Source organism: Staurois parvus, unplaced genomic scaffold, assembly GCF_062004578.1.
Source record: "Staurois parvus isolate SC_StPar_1 unplaced genomic scaffold, SC_StPar_1.0 ptg001310l, whole genome shotgun sequence".
Lineage (NCBI taxonomy): Eukaryota > Metazoa > Chordata > Amphibia > Anura > Ranidae > Staurois > Staurois parvus.
Window position 1 is genome coordinate 260,948 of NW_028319106.1, and position 24,053 is coordinate 285,000.

The 24,053-nt window shown below is 43.8% G+C and overlaps 1 long non-coding RNA gene across 1 annotated transcript in view; it reads right to left on the reverse strand.

Annotated features, from left to right (window-relative positions):
- LOC149437121 (uncharacterized) overlaps positions 1 to 24,053 on the reverse strand; it is an 830,460-nt gene that overhangs the window by 157,617 nt on the left and 648,790 nt on the right. The window contains exon 5 of the long non-coding RNA XR_016308178.1: positions 22,272 to 22,369. This is a non-coding gene — a long non-coding RNA (uncharacterized LOC149437121). The remainder of the gene's footprint in view (positions 1 to 22,271; positions 22,370 to 24,053) is intronic.

Below are 24,053 nucleotides of genomic sequence, written 5' to 3' on the forward strand. Positions count from 1 at the left end.
GGCAAAGCATCAGGAAGGAGGAAACCCAGTCTTTGGTCATGTCCATGAGTTCCAGACTTCAGGCAAAGCATCAGGAAGGAGGAAACCCAGTCTTTGGTCATGTCCATGGGTTCCAGGCTTCAGGCAAAGCATCAGAAAGGAGGAAACCCAGTCTTTGGTCACGTTCATGGGTTCCAGACTGCAGGCAGTCATTGCCAGTAAAGGATTCTCAACAAAATATTACAAATGTACATTTTATTTATGATTATATTAATTTGAGCCCCTGAAAATGGAGGTACTGTGTATAAAAATGGTTGCAGTTCCTAAAATGTGTACTTGATATTAATGTTCAACCCCTTGAATTAAATCTGAAAGTCTGCACTTCAAATTCATTCAGATTGTTTTGTTTTAATTTATTCTGGTGGCATACAGAGCCAAAAGTACGAAAATTGTGCCTGTGTCCAAATATATATGGACCTAACTATATATATATATATATATATATCAGATCTTTTTTCCAAACAAGTATAGTAATTCAACCTATCACCGTAAAACCTCTCAAGAAATCACGTGGGACCCGCTTTGATGTTGCCAGTCAACATTCTGCCAGCCGGTGCAGTAATCATACATATGGTGGTATTAATGATGGGAAAGTTACTCCATCCATGAGTCAGAATCCTAATTCTCCTGTTGTCTGACACATGCCGAGATCCATTCTTTTTTTTTTTTGTTTTAGCGTGCATATTACATGGAACGCCTGGAATCAAGCAAACACCATTCATCTGACTCCTTTTATCTAGGTCAAAAAACAATTTTCTTTCTGCTACTTTGCAAGGGAAAAAAAAAGCAACATAAATAAAAGTGTCTGAGAACACGAAGCAATTGTGCCTAACTGCTTCAAAATCAGAAACCTTAGCTGCTAATTACACTTTTCTGCCTGTCCGATCACATCCAGGAGTGCTAACAGTGCTGTCATGTGCGGGAACAGACAGCGTGCAGGAAGAGTACGAGGATCTAGGAATTAATGGCCTACTTACACATGACGGTGGAGGGGAAGATGGCTGGTGACAGGAAGCGATAGTGCCATAGGGCACCAATAGGACAAGGGCTGAGGAAGGGTAAAAAAAAAAGAGGACCTGTTACTTATCAATGTTCATAGGCCTACCAGATTAAAAATGTATGCTTTCTGCAAAAAAATGACTTTTTAATTTCAAATGATTGCATGGATTCTGCCAAACAAGAAATCAACAAGACCTTCTAGATCAGGGTGCCAAACTGGTGACCCTCCAGCTGTTGCCAAACTACAAGTCCCATCATGCTTCTAACTTTGGGAGTCATGCTTGTAACTGTCAATCTTGCAATGCCTCATGGGACTTGTAGTTTGGCAACAGCTGGAGGGCTGCCAGTTTGACAACTGTGTTCTTGGTGAACCTGACCTCCAACCTTCCCTTCAGTCTTGCACAGGTGTAGCGGCTCCTCCCCTTCAGTCTTGCACAGGTGTACAGGCTCCTCCCCTTAAGGCTTGCACAGGTGTACTGTCTCCTCCCCTTCAGTCTTGCACAGGTGTACTTGTGGCAGGCGCAGCACCCTTTGGTGCCTAGTGCGCTGTGGCATTAGAAAAATTATGCAATTGCTGTTTCTTTGTTTGATTAGACTGACTTTACTCTGGAATTCCTCCAATGCCGCTCTATGGATGCAGTAGGTTTAAAGAGCACACCGAATACTTTAGTTAACTTCGTTAATAACTTCAATCTTCTTCATATAACAGCTTACAATGGCTTGTTTTGTTTCATATTACAATGGTTTAATTCGTATTACATTGGGTTGATTCAATAGCTTATCTCGATAGATTCATTAGCTTATGTTGTTAGATTAATTCAGTAGATTGATAAATTCGATAGGTTCGATTATGATTACTCTACAGTGACGATTCGTAAGTTCGTTATATTCGATAAGTTCGTAAGTTCGTTATATTCGATAAGTTCGTAAGTTCGTTATATTCGATAAGTTCGTTATATTCGATAAGTTCGTAAGTTCGTTATATTCGATAAGTTCGTAAATTCGGTGGAACTACAAGTAAACACACACAACAGTTTTAACATACAGATCTACCTGCACTGCCAAACAATAGAGGAACACACAAGTTCATTAAATACCTACTTGGCCTGCTCTGCTTCCATAAAGCTTTTCTGATTGGAACTTTATCTGTTTCCTCTTCTGTCTGCTGAGCATGTGTCTCTAGAAAATCCTAGCAGGGAGTTTTACACAGGCATAAATGTGAAACTGGCTGGGATTGGTTAAGGCTCTGTACAGTGTGAGGCTGTCTGTGATTGGCTCATCTTTAACTAACTCTTAAAGGCATATTTTCCTTTTCTGCTTCTGCTAACACAATGAATATATAAATGTCATATAACAATCAAAGACATAAATTACAGCAATGATTCTGCTTTTGGCTTTAATATATGCACATATACACTGTACTGAGGTTATTGGCAGGTTTGGTATACACATATATGTGAACCATATTAACAACCTAGAACTGGTCTTAGCTGGCCAGCTACAGTACTGGCTCCTCCCCTTTAGTCTTGCACAGGTGTCCCAGCTCCTCCCCTTTAGTCTTGCACAGGTGTACCAGCTCCTCCCCTTCAGTTTTGCACAGGTGTACCGGCTCCTTTTCTTTAGTCTTGCACAGGTGTACCGGCTCCTCCCCTTCAATCTTGCACAGTTGTACCGTCTCCTCCCCTTCAGTCTTGCACAGTTGTACTGGCTCCTCCCCTTTAGTCTTGCACAGGTGTAACGGCTCCTCCCTTTTAGTCTTGCACAGGTGTACCGTCTCCTCCCCTTCAGTCTTGCACAGGTGTAACGGCTCCTCCCTTTCAGTCTTGCACAGGTGTACAAGCTCCTCCCCTTTAGTCTTGCACAGTTGTATTGGCTCCCCCCCTTCAGTCTTGCACAGGTGTACTGTCTCCTCCCCTTCAGTTTTGCACAGTTATACCGGCTCCTCCCCTTTAGTCTTGCACAGGTGTAACGGCTCCTCCCCTTCAGGCTTGCACAGTTGTAGCGGCTCCTCCCCTTCAGGCTTGCACAGTTGTATCGGCTCCTCCCCTTCAGGCTTGCACAGTTGTACTGGCTCCTCCCCTTCAGGCTTGCCTGCAGCGGGGCTGGGTGCTGCACCCGTCCTTCCTGGGTGCACTAAAATGCCAGGAGGGATGAACTGCAGCTGAACAGCTCAATGTGCAAAGGGCCTGAATGTGCAACTTTGTGAATTTGAGATGTGAATATTTGGACAATATGGGGGGGGTTTACTAAAACTGGTGGGTGCTCTCAGGATCTGGTGCAGCTTTGCATGGTAACCAATCATCTTCAAAACTTCAGCATGTTCAATTAAGTTTTGACAATAAGCCCCCGTTCACACTGATGCGACTTGTCATGCAATCTGACATTTCAAATCGCATGACAAGTCGCACCCTATGATCGGCAATGGAATCGTTCTAATCGGTGCGGCTCCGACTTCGTTGTATGTCGATAAGTTGAAAATAACAAGAGAATAAAAAATAAATAGACAAAATGTGCAACTGTGTTTTTAATTTGCGTAACAACACCTTGCACACCTACTACACGTTTGTATTTTTTAAAATGAGTTTTGTTTTGAAATCTTCATCAAGCACAGATTTGCCACAATGGAGGGACTGGGGGAGTGGGAGCCGTAGGCTTGGCAGTGACAACCTCAATGATTGGCATCAGAGGACCTGTGCGGTCACGTCGATGAGCGTGACATAACTGCAGCCATGATTTACTTTCTATTCTTTCTGGACAATGGATTTCCAGACAGACCTTCCCATCTGTATTTACATGAGTACATAAACAGCAAGAGAAAGCAGAAACCGGATCCCTCGGCACAGAGAGCTGAGATTCAGCCTCACAAGGGAGGCATTACCATTTGGCACATTCTCCCAGACTGACTTTGCTGCAAAGGCAGTAAAAGATATTAGATTTGTAATTATGAAGTTGGATGCCAGGACCTCATTACAAGAAATGTGCGAGGTGAGAGAAAAGGGATTTTGAGTTCCTTTTTTCAATCTTAAAAACGCACCCCAGGCCACTGTTCGCAGAATCACATATCTTTTTGTCTTTTTTACATTTTGGACTGGGAAGGGAATGCGTCATCTACATAGCATGTGTCGGGAGACCAGAAAGGAGCAGAAAGCTCTTTACTATGGGTGGCCAGATTTCTAACCTTTTTAAAATGGTCCCAGAGACATGGGAAGACATCGGATCATTTTTGCTGATAGGGTAACATACTCATGTCTATGGGCTCAGGCAAATGATTGTTGTCCGACATTGCTTGAATGTTCATACAGAGTCTGATATCATCGCCATGGTACTGGCAGTGTGCATCACTCTACTTGTCCCTTCTTTAAATCTGACCCCAGGCCTCCTCCCCTTCAGTCTTGCACAGGTGTACCGGCTCCTCCCCTTCAGTCTTGCACAGGTGTACCGGCTCCTCCCCTTCAGCCTTGCACAGTTGCATTGGCTCCTCCCCTTCAGTCTTGCACAGGTGTACCGGCTCCTCCCCTTCAGTCTTGCACAAGTGTACAAGCTCCTCCCCTTCACTTTTGCACAGGTGTACCGACTCCTCCCCTTCATTCTTGCACAGGTGTACCGGCCCCTCCCCTTCAGTCTTGCACAGGTGTACTGGCTCCTCCCCTTCAGCCTTGCACAGGTGTATCAGCTCCTCCCCTTCAGTCTTGCACAGGTGTACCGGCTCCTCCCCTTCAGTCTTGCACAGTTTTACCAGCTCCTCCCTTTCAGTCTTGCACAATTGTACCGGCTCCTCCCCTTCAGTCTTGCTCAGGTGTCCTGGCTCCTCCCTTTCAGTCTTGCACAATTGTACTGGATCCTCCCTTTCAGTCTTGCACAGGTGTACTGGATCCTCCCCTTCAGTCTTGCACAGGTGTACTGGATCCTCCCCTTCAGTCTTGCACAGTTGCCACGGCTCCTCCCCTTCAGTCTTGCACAGTTGCACCAGCTCCTCTCTTCAGTCTTGCACAATTGTACCGGATCCTCCCCTTCAGTCTTGCACAATTGTACTGGATCCTCCCCTTCAGTCTTGCACAATTGTACCGGCTCCTCCCCTTCAGTCTTGCACAGGTGTACCAGCTCCTCCCTTTCAGTCTTGCACAATTGTACCGGCTCCTCCCCTTCAGTCTTGCACAGGTGTACCGGCTCCTCCCCTTCAGTCTTGCACAGGTGTACCGGCTCCTCCCCTTCAGTCTTGCACAGGTGTACCAGCTCCTCCCCTTCAGTCTTGCACAGGTGTACCAGCTCTAACAATAGTCACATGATTGGGAGTCAGATGGCTACCGATCATTAGGGGGGACCAATAGCTGTCTTTGACAGCTTTGTCTCTGTGCTGGGAGCTCACTTTCAGTGCAGAAACATCAACCACCCAGTAATGCCTATGGGTGGTGTGTGGGCGTTACATCCCACCCTTCCACCATTGCACATACAGTTGTGCTCAGAAGTTTGCATCCCCCGGCAGAAATTGTGAAATTTTGGCATTGATATTGAACATATGACTGATCATGGTGGGGGGGGATGATACAGGGAAGGCAAAATAAAAGCAAAATAAACTTCAGCCTAATTGCTCTGCTGTCAGCAGTCAGTTTTATGACGCCTCCATATGTAACCTCCCTCCTCTGTCTGTTGGAACCTGTGGATGGGGTATCAAGGATAATCAAGTTTATAAATAGAATTTGTACCCTTTCATGTTCAATTATGTCAGTAAGCCATGCCTTGCGGCCAATGAGAATTCTTCAGACTTTGCTGGTAGCCATGTTGGCACACTCTCCCCCCTAATAACAGTAATAACCTCATTAAGAGGCCCTACATGATAGCAAACCTCTAATTAAGGAGATGGATGCCAGGATCTCACAGACATGACATCAGCGGGAATGCAGAAACACCTAGCCGCCCCCCCCCCCCGCTGGAAACTCCCTAACGACGGAGAGGCCCGTGACGGCGTCTATCAACAGGTGTGCACAAGGGCTCCGCACCAGCAAACAATGGCAGACACGCAGGTTATGACAGGTTTCTATTCCGGCGCTGCAAGCACACTTGACAGGTTCAATTTCAGCCGGGAAAGAATAAACACGAGGTAAACAGGCTGGGAGCAACAAGCCACGGAGGGGGAAAACAACACTCAGCGGACTAGACGGAGCGACAGCTCATGAAATCACATACACAAACACAGCGCAGAGCGCGCCGCGGAGGTTGTTTTTCCCGCTTACTCAGAAAGACAACACTATCACGTTTCCAATTTAGTTTTGCAGATGGCACTGATCTGTGCAGAAGCCACACAAACAAATTCCGTATTCCCGCTACAAGACGGGCAGCGTTCTACCAGTGATGTGCACAAACCAGACGGGGGAGAAAGCGGACATGCTACTTGCCGGAAAGAAATCAGAAAGCGCAGAACTCTTAAAGGGAACGGTTATTATAATTTCTTTATTTATTATGAGCAAGACAAAAAAGTGGAAGGTCTAAAAAAGATTATTTTGTCAGTATGAAATACTGTATATCAGGGGTGGGCAAACTTTTTGACTTGAGGGCCGCAATGGGTTCATATATTGGACCCGGGGGCCGGACCAAGAGTAGATGAATGATGTGTATGTGTCATCCATAGTAAGTATAGTAATATTCCCCCATAGTAAGCATAGTATTTAATCCCCCATATAGTAATTCATCCCCCATATAGTAATTCACCCCCCTATAGTAATTCATCCCCCCTATAGTAATTCATCCCCCCTATAGTAATTCATCCCCCATAGTAATTCATCCCCCATATAGTAATTAATCCCCCATAGTAATTCATCCCCCATAGTAATTCATCCCCCATATAGTAATTCATCCCCCCTATAGTAATTCATACCCCATAGTAATTCATACCCCATAGTAATTCATCAGCCATAGTAATTCATCCCCCATAGTAATTCATCCCCCCTATAGTAATTCATCCCCCCTATAGTAATTCATCCCCCCTATAGTAATTCATCCCCCATAGTAATTCATCCCCCATATAGTAATTCATCCCCCATATAGTAATTCATCCCCCATAGTAATTCATCCCGCATAGTAATTCATCCCCCATATAGTAATTCATCCCCCATATAGTAATTCATCCCCCATATAGTAATTCATACCCCATAGTAATTCATCCCCCATATAGTAATTCATCCCCCATATAGTAATTCACCCCCCATAGTAATTCATACCCCATAGTAATTCATCCCCCATATAGTAATTCATCCCCCATATAGTAATTCACCCCCCATAGTAATTCATCCCCCATAGTAATTCATCCCCCATATAGTAATTCATCCCCCCTATAGTAATTCATACCCCATAGTAATTCATCCCCCATAGTAATTCATCCCCCATAGTAATTCATCCCCCATATAGTAATTCATCCCCCATAGTAATTCATACCGCATAGTAATTCATCCCCCATATAGTAATTCATCCCCCATATAGTAATTCATACCCCATAGTAATTCATCCCCCATATAGTAATTCATCCCCCATATAGTAATTCACCCCCCATAGTAATTAATCCCCCATAGTAATTAATCCCCCATATAGTAATTCATCCCCCATAGTAATTAATCCCCCCTATAGTAATTCATCCCCCATAGTAATTAATCCCCCATATAGTAATTCATCCCCCATATAGTAATTCATCCCCCATATAGTAATTCATCCCCCACATAGTAATTAATCCCCCATATAGTAATTCATCCCCCATATAGTAATTCATCCCCCATAGTAATTCATCCCCCATAGTAATTCATCCCCCATATAGTAATTCATTCCCCATATTAATTCATCCCCCATATTAAGTCCCCAAGTCCCCCCTGTGTCAATTCACTTACCTTTGCTCCGCGCGTTCCTCTCGCCGTGTTCCCGCGCCGTTCCGGTGTAGCATGAAAATCTGTCTCCTATGAGGATCTGTCCCCCTCGACGTATCTGCGCATGTGCCAGTTTCAGGCATTAGCAGCCGATCGGCGATCTCCGGCACATGCGCAGATACGTCGAGGGGGACAGATCCTCATAGGAGACAGATTTTCATGCTACACCGGTCTTCAGGGTGGACTGTGAGAGGAGCCTAGCGGGAGCCTAGCTCCGCGGGCCGGATTAAAAGGTCCGCCGGGCCGTAGTTTGCCCATTGCTGCTGTATATGAATATTTTGTAATCACATTGTTATCCATCAGGTGGCATTCCAGTCTCCTTTTCACATTTTTTTCCAACTCTCGTAATCTCCTTTGCTGAAAAAGCCTGTTGCTTACAGGTCTCAGTAGCTCAAGATGTCGTTTCTCAGAGCAGTGACTCCTCCCCTTTCCTAGTAAGGCAGAGCACTACCAGATGAGGGTATATGTCCCTTAGCTGCGTGCAAATTTTAACCAAATGTTGAGTTGGCAATTACACTGGGGGGGGTTCTCTGGTGGGTGAATGAGGCAGCAGAGAATGAGTAGGTTATTATTGTTAAATAAAATGTAAAAAGTGAGCGCTCTTATATAAGCAGCTAATGCACAAAAGGTAATCACAATATACCTATAAAATGACAAGTAAAACAAAGTGCAGCGCTGGATTGTATCAAAATTGAGACAGAAATAGTCAGTGATAGTGTATTATATCATATGACCGAATCCCAGGGATAGCTGATTGAAACAGGAACCAATGGAAAAAATGCGCACTCACCAGACGCATATGATAATATCCATTGGAATCTTTATAGTAGATGAAAAGGATGAACATCCATCTATAGGTCATTCAGCCTGGGAGAAAGTATTTAGTAGGTCCGGAGGTCCCCTTAAGGATGGTATGGTGATCAGCCAGGATCCGAAGCTCCGTCCCTCTGGTGGTGGTGGATCAGACTACAGGTATCCTGAAAGTTGATTTATGGGCACCTGTTTTTTGGCTCCTTTTTGGAGCTAAATCAACTTTCAGGATTCCAGTGGATATTATCATATGCGCATTATCCATGCGCGTCCGGTGAGTGCGCATTTTTTCCATTGGTTCCTGTTTCAATCAGCTATCCCTGGGATTCGGTCATATGATATAATACACTATCACGGACTATTTATGTCTCAATTTTGATACAATCCAGCGCTGCACTTTGTTTTACAGGTTATTATTGTTATACAGAATTTATGGCGCCAACAGTTTGCTCAGCGCTTTGCAATATAACGGGAGACAATACAGCAACAATACAGTTCAATACAAGAGGGTTAGGAGGGCCCTGATCCTGAGAGCTTACAATCTAAGAGGGAGGGGCTGGTGGTACAAAAGGTAGTAACTGTGGGGGATGGACTGGTAGGAGGAATAGAAGATTCAGTTTTTCAGAGATCGCCTAAAAGAGGGCAGAGTAGGCGATAGTCTGATATTTACAATATAACGGGAGACAATACAGCAACAATACAAATCAATACAAGAGAGGAGGGCCCTGATCCTGGGAGCTAACAATCTAAGAAGGTTGTCACAGATCAGCTATCACCTATGGTTCCACATGGTTTGTCCTTACCTCCATACTGCTGTGGTTCTCCTGGTAACTGTGGTCCTGCAGGCATGTGCTCTGTTCTTTCTTCTCCACAGCACAGTATCAGGACCCGGGTTTGAACCTGCAACCTCTGCAATGTCTCTTCTTGCTGAGCCCCACCTGAGATGCTGAAGAGCTCCCTGATTGTTTGAACTTTTTTGCCTTCTCTTGTTTATTGCTGAACCTTGAACTCTTTGCTCCTCTCAAGAACTTTCTGATCCCTTGCGAGGTAAAGTCATAATGTGCTAGAATGTATCACATACTAGCACATTATGAAGAACTTACCTTATAATGAAGCCCTGTCACCGCTGCAAAGGGTTCCATCTTCACCCGGTATTCCTTCCGGGACTGTGAGTTCCTGCCATCTGACTGGCTAAGCCACGATGACGTGACTCCCATGTATGCAAGCGGGAGTCCCAGGCCTCTGAAGGAATATCACGGGTATGCCGTAACTTCAGCCCGCTAACAAAAAGAGCTAATTATCTCCTAAATGGTGCACATTTAGGAGATATTAATTCTACCTACAGGTGAGCTTTATTATAAGTTTGCCTGCAGATAAAAGTATACAAAAAGAGTTTACTGACACTTGAAGCCATGTCTCTGCACTTCCTTTTTTCAGATTATTCTGCTCTCTCCAGCCAATATCTCACTCTTGTCACTCCTGCTGCCGTCCATATCTCCACTACCACCCATTATCGACCTTTGGCTTGTTCCTCAACTATGCTTCTGCCTAATCCCATCCCAGCGACCACATGTTACTGACCTTGTTGTTTACTGACTACGCTTCTGCTTGACTGCTACCCGCTATATCTGCTATTGGATTCTGGTTTGCTCACCTCCTGGTGGGGCGATCCTGAGGACTGAAACCTGGTACTAACACGCAACAAAACCCATCCGCACCACCATGAGCTCCGGTGAACACGGGTTAGTGCTCAGACACCGCACCTCCAGTGAGGCTGCATCATCTGCCAGGGTGAAATGCTTGTATGTCTATCCTGCTGGTCGGTGGGAGCCTCTCTACTGCTATAGCCACTGCTCTCCAAGCCAGACAAACAAAAGTGTACGCCTAGGTTGATATCGTCTGGAAGTAGACCAACGGTGCTCCAAAGCTCCTTTTGGCACTTAAAACAGCATGGGAGTAGCATGGGAGGTGGAGAGCTGGGAACTCATTCTCCCGATAAAAGTTCTTTATTAATAAAGGTACAGCGTGCAAGTTACAGCAGTTTACGCGTTTCGGTAAAAACCTTATTCATAGATCACAAGCAAGTACAGAAAGTACAGAGAAGGGCAACCAAACTGATACGAGGCATGGAGGAGATCAGCTATGAGGAAAGATTAGAGGAACTGAATGTATTCTCTACTGAGAAGAGGAGATTAAGGGGGGATATGATCTCCATGTATAATACATAAGGGGGGGATATGATCTCCATGTATAATACATAAGGGGGGGATATGATCTCCATGTATAATACATAAGGGGGGATATGATCTCCATGTATAATACATAAGGGGGGATATGATCGCCATGTATAATACATAAGGGGGGATATGATCTCCATGTATAATACATAAGGGGGGATATGATCTCCATGTATAATACATAAGGGGGGATATGATCACCATGTATAATACATAAGGGGGATATGATCTCCATGTATAATACATAAGGGGGGGATATGATCTCCATGTATAATACATAAGGGGGGTATGATCTCCATGTATAATACATAAGGGGGGATATGATCTCCATGTATAATACATAAGGGGGGATATGATCTCCATGTATAATACATAAGGGGGGATATGATCTCCATGTATAATACATAAGGGTGGGATATGATCTCCATGTATAATACATAAGGGGGGATATGATCTCCATGTATAATACATAAGGGGGGATATGATCTCCATGTATAATACATAAGGGGGAATATGATCACCATGTATAATACATAAGGGGGATATGATCTCCATGTATAATACATAAGGGGGATATGATCTCCATGTATAATACATAAGGGGGGGATATGATCTCCATGTATAATACATAAGGGGGGGGGATATGATCTCCATGTATAATACATAAGGGGGGGGATATGATCTCCATGTATAATACATAAGGGGGGGATATGATCTCCATGTATAATACATAAGGGGGATATGATCTCCATGTATAATACATAAGGGGGATATGATCTCCATGTATAATACATAAGGGGGGATATGATCTCCATGTATAATACATAAGGGGGGATATGATCTCCATGTATAATACATAAGGGGGGATATGATCTCCATGTATAATACATAAGGGGGGATATGATCACCATGTATAATACATAAGGGGGGATATGATCTCCATGTATAATACATAAGGGGGGATATGATCTCCATGTATAATACATAAGGGGGATATGATCTCCATGTATAATACATAAGGGGGGATATGATCTCCATGTATAATACATAAGGGGGGGATATGATCTCCATGTATAATACATAAGGAGGGATATGATCACCATGTATAATACATAAGGGGGGGGATATGATCTCCATGTATAATACATAAGGGGGGATATGATCTCCATGTATAATACATAAGGGGGGATATGATCACCATGTATAATACATAAGGGGGGATATGATCTCCATGTATAATACATAAGGGGGGATATGATCTCCATGTATAATACATAAGGGAGGGATATGATCTCCATGTATAATACATAAGGGGGGGGGATATGATCTCCATGTATAATACATAAGGGGGGATATGATCTCCATGTATAATACATAAGGGGGGATATGATCTCCATGTATAATACATAAGGGGGGATATGATCTCCATGTATAATACATAAGGGGGGATATGATCTCCATGTATAATACATAAGGGGGGATATGATCTCCATGTATAATACATAAGGGGGGATATGATCACCATGTATAATACATAAGGGGGGATATGATCTCCATGTATAATACATAAGGGGGATATGATCACCATGTATAATACATAAGGGGGGATATGATCTCCATGTATAATACATAAGGGGGGGATATGATCTCCATGTATAATACATAAGGGGGGATATGATCTCCATGTATAATACATAAGGGGGGGATATGATCTCCATGTATAATACATAAGGGGGGATATGATCTCCATGTATAATACATAAGGGGGGATATGATCTCCATGTATAATACATAAGGGGGAATATGATCACCATGTATAATACATAAGGGGGATATGATCTCCATGTATAATACATAAGGGGGATATGATCTCCATGTATAATACATAAGGGGGGGATATGATCTCCATGTATAATACATAAGGGGGGATATGATCTCCATGTATAAATACATCAGTGGTTCATATAGTGAACTCGGTGCAGTTATTCCCCCTGAGGTCATCACAGAGGACAAAGGAGCGCTCTTTACATCTGGATAAAAAAATAATAATCTCCAAACACGGAAAGGTTTCTTCACAGTAAGAGCTGTGAAACTGGAATAGGCTCCCTCAAGAGTTGGTTGTGGCCAGCTCAGTGGATTGCTGTAGGAAAGTCCTGGATTCTTTCTTGGATACACAGAATATAACTGGATATAACATTTATAGGTAAAGCTGATCCAGGGAATATCCGATTGCCTCTCGGGGGATGAGGAAGGAATTTTTTTCTCCTGCAGGAGCAAATTGGATCATGCTTTGCTGGTTTTTTGCCTTCCTCTGGATCAACTGTGGGTGTAGGATTATAACTTTTTTTTCTTTTGTTTTTATGGTTGAACTGGATGGACTTTTGTCTTTTTTTCAGACAGACTAACTATGTAACTATGTATAGCCAAGCCTGACCCTGCCCATGACACACAGAGTTGGTAGCTATGGACATCACCTGCTGATTAATATACTTTGCTCCATGCCCAGATGCTGCACAGCCTTCCGATCTTCAATATTTAAGTCATGTTCAGGTCAGCTTCTCTGGCATGAGCAAAAGGTTATACCTAGCCCTAGGCCCCGGTCTCTAGAGTTCCTAGTTTCAGTCAAAGCTCCTAGTTCCAGTCTGTGTTCTTAGGTTCCTAGTTCTATCTCCTGTGACCCTCTTCTCTTCTGTGTCCTTGTCATTTTTACCCTCTGTGACCCCGTGCACCTACCTCCTGCCTGTTGGACAGCCTAACCATGTACAGAACCTGGCTCTCTTTCTCTGAATTTGCTTGCCTGCCACCTGCTCAGAGCTTTGGCCTGCCTCCTTCCTATCATATCAGCCCATTTTAGCTCCATTTGCACAGCTTGTCTCCACAACACAAGCAGGGTGAATCCTGGGATCGTGATCTGGCATCAGCATGCAGCAAAACCCATCTCCACCACGAGAGGCTCTGGTGAAAACTGGCCGGTGCTTAAACTCCCCATCCCAGAGGACCCATAGTCACCTGCCCACCTCCACCTACCTGCAGTTGGCTTAGTGGATCCACAATTATCCAGCCAGTCCATACTCACTGACTTCCCGGCTCCATAGTGAATCTGTCACACTGTCTAGAACAGTGTTTCTCAACCTTTTTTTGGTCAAGGCATCCTCTAAAATTATGGACAGTCCCGAGGCACCCTTTAAAATGATGGACAGTCTTGTGGCACCCTTTAAAATGATGGACAGTCTTGAGGCACCCTTTATAATTATGGACAGTCATGAGGCACCCTTTAACATTATGGACAGTCTTGAGGCACCCTATAAAATTATGGACAGTCCTGAGGCACCCTTTAAAATGATGGACAGTCTTGAGGCACCCTATAAAATTATGGACAGTCCTGAGGCACCCTTTAAAATGATGGACAGTCTTGAGGCACCCTTTAAAATAATGGACAGTCTTGAGGCACCCTTTAAAATTATGGACAGTCCTGAGGCACCCTTTAAAATGATGGACAGTCTTGTGGCACCCTTTAAAATGATGGACAGTCTTGAGGCACCCTTTAAAATTATGGACAGTCTTGAGGCACCCTTTATAATTATGGACAGTCCCGAGGCACCCTTTAAAATGATGGACAGTCTTGAGGCACCCTTTAAAATGATGGACAGTCTTGAGGCACCCTTTAAAATTATGGACAGTCCTGAGGAACCCTTTAAAATGATGGACAGTCCTGAGGCACCCTTTATAATTATGGACAGTCTTGAGGCACCCTTTATAATTATGGACAGTCCCGAGGCGCCCTTTTAAATAATGGAGAGTCCCGAGGCACCCTTTAAAATTATGCACAGACTTGAGGCACCCTTTAAAATTATGGACAGTCCCGAGGCACCCTATAAAATTATGGACAGTCCTGAGGCACCCTTTAAAATGATGGACAATCTTAAGGCACCCCATTCTAAAATGTGAAAAGCTATTCTAATAGTTTTATATAATGCAGCAACATCCACACATGTAGGACACCCAACATTAGAGCGGATTTATTTTTCCAAAGCAAATACACTTTTGCACACTGGCACTGTTCCAGTGTTCCAGTGTTTCTCTTCTCCCTCAGTTTTTATCCATCACTGAGCTAATGTTACCCCAGCATTGATGTAGGGGGCGGGGGAGGGTCAAACTAGGATGCTGTGCAGGCAGTTGACATCCTCCTTACCAACTGATGATGTCATTGGTTGTCAGGAAGCTGGCAGCTAGAAGGTCGTAATGGTGCACAATGAAAACCTGTGGCTTTGTGTAAATAAAAGGCGGGCTTGTTCCATCCGCTGGCTTGTATACAGGTTTTGGGCAATTTTTAGACATTTTGCCAAGGCACCCCTGAAGAAACCTCAAGCAACCCCAAGGTGCCTGGCACCCTGGTTGAGAAAGGCTGCTCTAGAACAGGCAGATGACAGAGGACTCCTGCCTGACATTCCAGGACAGGAAGTGTGAGAGGTGTCCCCGCTGGAGTCAATCAGCAATATCTATAACTATTGCATTAAAGTAGTTTAAAACAAAAAAAGAGACCCCGGGGGACATTCTTACTTTTGCAGAGAAACAATTCTGAGAGATATGATTCAGCAGTTATTTATTTACCGCTAATATAATATTAATTCAATGGAACTCATCCACTTTACCAGGAGACGACATAACCTGGCTGGCAAAAGAAGCGCAGCCATGGCGGACAGCGGTTTCCCCCCCGGGTCGTCACGTGAAATCTTTTCTACGTTTTGCTGGGCGGGTCACGTGGCTTTCCGCAGTAAATGGAATGGTAGAGAAATTTCCTGGCACTTCCAGAAAGAGAGAGATAGAGAGCTTTCAGCCCAAAAGAATCAATAGGATGAGACATAAATTATGTAGAGGACATTAAAAGCAGCAGAGAAGGTGGGTACTTTCACCATTCTGTAACCAGAATATTCAGGTTTAAAACTTCCCAACTCTTACTATAAATATTTGATTAGGATCTCCAGCCAGTAACGGAGAAGAAACATAATCTGATCCAGGGAGAGGGAGCGTCTTGTAAGCTTTTAGCCGAGTAAGAGGAAACCCAGCCGGCCGCAGGAGGAGAGAGGGAAGTGAAGGCGCTCTGCAGAGAGTATTATGGATGGACACTAAGCTCTGTGTGAGGCTGACATCAACCACAAAGCCATACCATCGACTCAGCAGTCTTGTCCTATGAAGAGCCCAGACAGATTTCAACAGAAATGATGATTAAGCTACCAACTGTCCCTCATTTCCAGGGATGAGAAAGTTCCCCTGGATATGTCGTTGTGTACATAAGAAGAATAAAATGCCCTTGCATCTGGTCACACACTGCCCGTAGGGGTGATGGAATTGGGAGGACTCACCTATTGCTAATCAAATGTTCAGACAAATCTACACACATTTACATGTATACTGTATATACATTTATATACAGTGAAGGAAATAAGTATTTCAGTCCTTGTCGGCCTAGTGTGTTACCAATTGTTTTCTTGGTGACTGTGGTCCCAGCTGCCTGGAGATCATTGACAAGATCCTCACGTGTAGTTCTGGGATGATTCCTCACTGTTCTCATGATCATTGACACTCCACGAGGTGAGATCTTGCATGGTGCACCAGACCTAGGGAGACTGACACTTGTTTTGTGTTTCTTCCATTTGTGAATGATTGCACCAACTGTTGTCACCTTCTCACCAAGCTGCTTGGCCATAGTTTGGTAGCCCACTCCAGCCTTGTGTAGGTCTACAGTCTTGTCCCTGACATCCTTGGACAGCTCTTTGCCATGGTGGAGAGTTTGGAATCTGATTGTTTGATTGCTCCTGTGGACAGGTATCTTTTATACAGGTAACACAATGAGATTAGCAGCACTCCCTTCAAGAGACTGCTTCTAATCTCAGCTTGTTACCTGTATGAGAGACACCTGGTAGCCAGAAATCCTGCTGAATGATAGGGGATACAATCCTTCTTTCCCTCATGAACATGCAAATCAGTGCATAATTTGTTAGACATGCATTTATTTTGAATTTGTTGTTGTATTCTATCTCTCAGTGTTACAATACACCGAACATTCCATTGTTAGACCGATCATTTCTTTGTGAGGGGCAAACATTCAAAATCAGCCGGGGAGCAAATACGCATTTCCTTCACTGTATACACAGTGCATTCCTAAAGTATTCAGACCCCCTTCACTTTTTTCAATGTCGTTCTGTTGCAGTCTGATACTATAGTTGTTTCATTAATATAATAAGATATTCATTTTTTCTTATTATTAATCTATAATCAGTACATCATAATGACAAAGTGAAAACAGAATTTTAGCAATGTTTGCAAAAGTATGAAAAACTGAAAAATCACATTGGCATAAGTATTCAAACTCTGCAAAAACACTTGAAATTTAGCTCAGGTGCCCCCCATTTTTCTTGGTCGTTGCTGAGATGTTTCTACACCTTGATTGGAGCCCACCTGTGGTAAATTGCATTGATTGGACATAATTTGGAAAGGCACACGCCTCTCTATAAAAGGCCTCACAGCCGATAAGGAATACTGTATCAGAACAAAAGCCATGAGATCAAAGAAACTGCCTGCAGAGCTCAGAGACAGGATTATTGCAAGGCACAGATCTGGGGAAGGATACAAAAATATTCTGCTGCACTTAAGGCTCCCAAGAGCACAGTGGCCTCTATAATTTTCAAATGGAAGAAGTTTGGCACAACCAGGACTCTTCCAAGAGCTGACCGCATGGCCAAACTGGGCAGTCGGGGGAGAAGGGCCTTAGTAAGAGAGGTGACCAAGAACCCGATGGTCACTCTGACTGAGCTCCAGAGATCCTGTGTGGAGAAGAGACAAAGTTCCAGAACGAGAACCATCACTGCAGTCCTCCACCGATCTGGGCTTTATGGCAGAGTGGCTAGACAGAAGCCTCTCCTCAGTGCAAAACACATGAAAGCCCGCTTGGAGTTTACAAAAAAAGCTTCCTGGTTGTACCAAACTTTTTCCATTTGAGAATTATAGAGGCTCTTGAGAACCTTCAGTGCAGAAGAAATGTTTTTGTAGATTTCCCCAGATATGTGCCTTGCAATAATCCTGTCTCTGAGCTCTGCAGGTAGTCCTTTGACCTCATGGATTTTGCTCTGATACAGTATGCATTGTCAGCTGTGAGGCCTTTTATAGAGAGGTGTGTGCCTTTGCAAACCATGTCCAATCAATTTAATTTGCCACAGGTGGGCTCCAATCAAGGTGTAGAAACATCTCAGCAACGATCAAGAAAAACTGAGGCACCTGAGCAAAATTTCAAGTGTTGCAATCGGTCTGAATACTTTGTCCACTGTGATATTTTTAGTTTTTCCTTTATCATGAATTTACGGACATTTATAAAATTCTGTTTTCACTTTGTCATTATGGGGTACAGAGTGTAGATTAATGAGAACAAAAAATGATATTAAACAACTGTAGTATTGGGCTGCAACAGAAGAACATTGAAAAAAGTGCAGGAGGGGCTGAATACTTTATGAATGCTATATATATATATATACAGAAACAAGACAGAGGAAGAGAGAAAGAGAGAGAGGGTAGAGAGAGAGAGAGAAAGAGAGAGAGAGAGAGGGGGGGTTAGGGAAAGGGGAGGGAGGGGGGGAAGGGGGGAAGAGAGGGGGGGAGAGAGGGGGGAGGGGGGAAGAGAGGGGGGGAGAGAGGGGGGAGGGGGAGAGAGAGAGGGAGAAGAGAGAGGGGGGGGGAAGAGAGAGAGAGGGGGAAGAGAGAGAGAGGGGGGAGAGAGAGAAGGAAGTTACCACGTTTCAGCTCTAATATGCTGAGCACTATGTGGCCGAACATCCATGGACAATTGGCCATCACACCTATATGAGCTTGTTGGCCATCCCAATCCCAATCCATGGCCATTAATATAGAGTTGTCTTTCAGCTTTAGCAGCTTTCACTTTTCTAGGAAGTAGACATGTGCACGTTGAAAATGTTTGTTTTGTTTCAGATGCATTCATTCATTGACTTATTTCATTTCATCATATTCGTTGTGTTGAACAGATTCGTTTTCAGAATTTGTTTCATATTTTCGGCATTCTTTTTTCGTATATTCATTGGTCCGGGTGGATTAAAAAAAAAAGTGCAGTTTTTCCAGAAGATTGCTATATATTCTATATATTATCGAATCAGCCGGATTTGAATCTGAAAGGATTCAATATTTTCTGACGCCTGTCCAGCCCACCAAATGAAACGGCATGAGCCTATTGGATAATATAATATATTAATTATATGCATTCGAATTAACAAATGGAATTAAATTCTGATCCATTTGTTATCCAAATTATCAAACTAATTTGGAAATTTAATTAATTTCCTTATGACATGTGACTGTGTCTATGCAGCTGCTGCATGTGCATTCACTTCTATGGGTTGCCTGCATGCAGATCAGAGGTGGATGCACACGCAGCAAAAAGCAGACAGAGAGAAAGAGAGAGAGAGAGAAAGAAAGAAAGAAAGAAAGAGAAAGAAAGAGAGAAAGAGAAAGAAGGAGAGAAAGAGAAAGAAAGAGAGAGAGAGAAAGAAAGAAAGAAAGAAAGAAAGAAAGAAAGAGAGAGAGAGAGAGAGAGAGAGAGAGAGCGAGGGGAGAGAGAGAGTGATAGAGAGAGGGGGGAGAAAGAGAGAAAGAAAGAAAGAGAGAAAGAGAGAAAGAGAGAAAGAGAGAAAGAAAGAAAGAAAGAAAGAAAGAAAGAAAGAAAAAGAAAGAAAGAAAGAGAGAAAGAAAGAAAGAGAGAAAGAAAGAAAGAGAGAAAGAAGGAAAGAGAGAAAGAAGGACAAAGAGAAAGAATGAAAGAGAGAAAGAAAGAAAGAAGGAAAGAGAGAAAGAAAGAAAGAAGGAAAGAGAGAAAGAAAGAAAGAAAGAAAGAGAAAAAGAGAAAGAGAGAGAGAGAGGTGGATGCACACGCAGCAAAGAGCGGCTCAGCACAGAGGATGGGTCTCAACACCTATCTGAATGAGCTCTAAGGGAGATCTCAGGGATTAGCCGATTGCAAAAAAAATGCTCGACCTGTATGTCTGCTGCCTGCCTACCACTCAGGGCCTCCAGATATATTTTTTTAAACTCGGTTTTATTGAGTAAAAGGCACGTCAGACATCGGCATAAACATGGCAACAATCAAACGATCATTAAAAAAAAAGTGCAGGGATACCGTCATAAGATAAATGCAGTCCCCAGCAGTCTACACTTATTACCGATGTGAATGTACAATATATATGTAAAGTGCGGCGTAAATTGACAGCAATATATAAATACCTGAAGTAAATAAATAAATAGATAAGTAAAATGACAAAATCATATACCTTGTTATAAGTAGGACATTCACTAGATTAGTATCTAATCACAGGTACAGATGCATAAGAAGCCATTTACCCATGGTCTTATATAAATCATAACAAACCTATTGGCAGAAACATCCTGCATATAAAAAGAAAAAAAGGAAAAGTACAACAAAAAGAGAAAACTCTGCATTTACCCCGATAGAAAAGGTAAGTAGAAAAAGTCCATTCACCTATACCTGAGAAGGAAACTAGGTCATTGGTCAAGGTAGCTATCAATAAAGAGATATACATGTCCCAGTACTGAGGCACATACATTAGACCAGCACCATCACAATCCCTCATACGGGGTCAGATATCAGGGATAATAAAGAGTCATTGCTGTCCTGGGTATCAAGCCCCAAAGTTTATAAAACTTTTTGGGACATCCTCTAGCTTTTTACATCAGTTTTTTTTACAATGGCAAGGTATGGTTAATAACCTTCTTCCACGAACTAATGGCACCCTCCCGCGGGTCCCCATTTCTCAGATTTTCGTGCGGATCCGCAGCGGCACCAACCGCACTTGAACCTAGTCTACAGCAGAAGATGAAGGAAGTTTCTGGAAATGGCAGACATTTCTAAATCTTCAAATAATCTCAACAGACACCATTTAGGATGACAAATATTAGGAAGGTAGAAGGTATCGGCAATAAATGCTGTATCTGTGCGACCAAAAGGGTCGAATCCTATTACATCCCCAAGCCATATGCAGAAAGTCACCTGTCTCACTTCCACATGTATGACATACATGTCCACATTCCACATGTAGAGGGGCGGACTGACCATTTGGGCTCAGTAGGGAGCCAGTAGGGGGCCCCATGAGATGCCCCTGGCACCTTTCATAGACTTTTTTGGGTGTGATTTGAGTGTGGGCAAGGACACAGGGGCCCCATGATTTCCTATTGCCCGGGGGGCCCCATGAGTTGTCAGTCCGCCCTTGCACATGTATGACAAACAAACAGGCCGGTGTGTAATACACTCTATGCACATAGCCAAATCGAAAAAGCTCATCTTTGGCCGAAATCACTGTCCCCGAGTCAGGGGTGGACTGACCATTGGGGAACTCGGGCACTGCCCAAGGGCCCGGGGTCAGTAGGGGGCCCCATGAGATGTCCCTGGTACCTTTCATAGGCTTTTTTGGGTGTGGTTTGAGTGTGGGCAAGGACACAGGGGCCCCATGATCCCCTATTGCCCGAGGGCCCCATGAGTTGTCAGTCCGCCCCTGCCCCGAGTGCAAATGAAACAACTCATGCCAAATTTCAGAGGTGAGATCAGGGTCAGGGGTATCTTCAGATCAGGGGCGGACTGACAACTCATGGGGCCCCCGGGCAATAGGGGATCATGGGGCCCCTGTGTCCTTGCCCAAACTCAAAAAAGCCTATGAAAAAGGTACCAGGGGCATCTCAGGGGCCCCCTACTGACCCCGGGCCCTCGGCAGTGCCCGAGTTTCCAAATGGTCAGTCCGCCCCTGGTTCAGGTATATGTTTAACTTATATGAACAATTTCACCAGCAAATCTTTCCAGTTTCTGTTCAGCTTTTTTTTTTTAATCTTCACTATGGCAATCCAAACACCAAAACAACACCTCGCAGGGTCCAAAGTGTGAAAAATTCCAGACAGAGACCATCCTCAGAGAAAACCGGCCCTCTCCTGCCTTTTTCGACACCTTTAGGGGCCAAAGAGGGATTCGTGAAGCACATAAGTGGAGCTGGTTTCCCGCCTGGAAATGGCGCAGCTCCTGCAGGGATGAACTCTGGCTGACATTACAGCTTACACACCTCACATCAGCAGGGGTGCCTAGATTAGAAAGCTATGACAACGCAGGCAATGTTTGCACCAAGTCAGCGGGAGGTGTTTGTGCATGAGAGTGAGCATTAGCCTAGTTAATGGGGTTGCTGAAGATTGCTGCTAATGAATGAAAATAGTCACTAACCCTTTTCACTGCTGGTGCAGGATCCGAGCCCAATCCCGGGATGCTGGGTCCTCCTAGGGAAGGGTACACCTCTGGGTGAACAGTGTCATATATTCCACCTGGAGAAGAGGGGAGAGAAGAGGAATGCACATAAATATAGAGAGAGATCCGGCCTGATTCCTCAAACTGCTATAATATCCATCACATGCCAAGATTAATACCACATCACTTCCTTCAGTTAGGGCTCCTGTACACGGCAGCTGATAAACTCACATTTAGGAGCCGTTCTGCGTTTTTTTCAGCAGCCCCTGAACTCTCCCTAATGTTTTCCTCTGTGTCCGTGTACACATCGTCGCTTACAGGCATTTGAGTTTACAGTCGTTTTTTTTGAACGCTGAAAACTTGCGTTCAGCAGTCGATTTTATCAGCGTTTCAAATGCTAAATGCTTGTAAACGCGCCTAAATGCGGCAAATAAGCGTTTGAGTCTGAATTTATTTTTTAACGCTTCCAGTTCCCGATGCTGTCCAGAGTCTTTTTTCATCATGAAAAATGCATGCAAAGTGTTTTCAAGGTACTCAGATGGACAAAACACTGAACACAGGATGTTCCTACCAAGCTGGTCACACATTGTAATGATCAATTCACACCTCAGACCTCTCCCACCCTTGGAAACAAAAGATATATTAATGACCATTCACGCCTCAGACCTCTCCCACCCTTGGAAACAAAAGATATGTTAATGACCATTCACGCCTCAGACCTCCCCCACCCTTGGAAACAAAAGATATGTTAATGACCATTCAGGCCTCAGAGCTCTCCCACCCTTGGAAACAAAAGATATGTTAATGACCATTCACGCCTCAGACCTCTCCCACCCTTGGAAACAAAAGATATGTTAATGACCATTCAGGCCTCAGACCTCTCCCACCCAAGGAAACAAAAGATATGTTAATGACCATTCACGCCTCAGACCTCTCCCACCCTTGGAAACAAAAGATATGTTAATGACCATTCACGCCTCAGACCTCTCCCACCCTTGGAAACAAAAGATATGTTAATGACCATTCCGCATCAGACCTCTCCCACCCTTGGAAACAAAAGATATGTTAATGACCATTCCGCATCAGACCTCTCCCACCCTTGGAAACAAAAGATATGTTAATGACCATTCAGGCCTCAGACCTCTCCCACCCTTGGAAACAAAAGATATAATAATGACCATTCACACCTCAAATTCCTCATGAAGACCACCTGCCAGGTGACCTTAATGACTCCCTCCACCAGACACCTTTCCCACCCTTGGAAACAAAAGAAATGTTAATGAGCAACTCACTCCTAAGCTAATCTCAACACATACTGCGGTCTCTGCTTCTACTCTCTGTATTTCTCTGAATCAGTCTGAAATAGTTAATAATTTACCACTTTTCAGTGCATTCTGGGCATTTGGGAGGTTCTACTGTGCTTATCTTCAAAAAACGCTTCTAAACACAAACGCGCATAAACGCAGTATGCAAACGCGGCTAAACAGATGTTTTTTAACCTACGTTTTCCAGCAGTCAGTTTCCATCGTTCAGAAGTGTCCCATGTAAATGGGGTCTTAGGAAGAAAAACTTTTAGGAGTTTCTTGAAGTGTACAGCATTTCAGGTCCCGACCCTCCCCCATCAAAATTCTAATGAAAAAAAAAAGAACTTTACATTTTCATTACCTTAATTTAAACCCAGTAATGTCATTACTGGGTCTGTGTGTTTCTCTAAGCAACGCAGTCAGATCATGACTGGTGGGAGGGGCCGAGAGGAGGCTG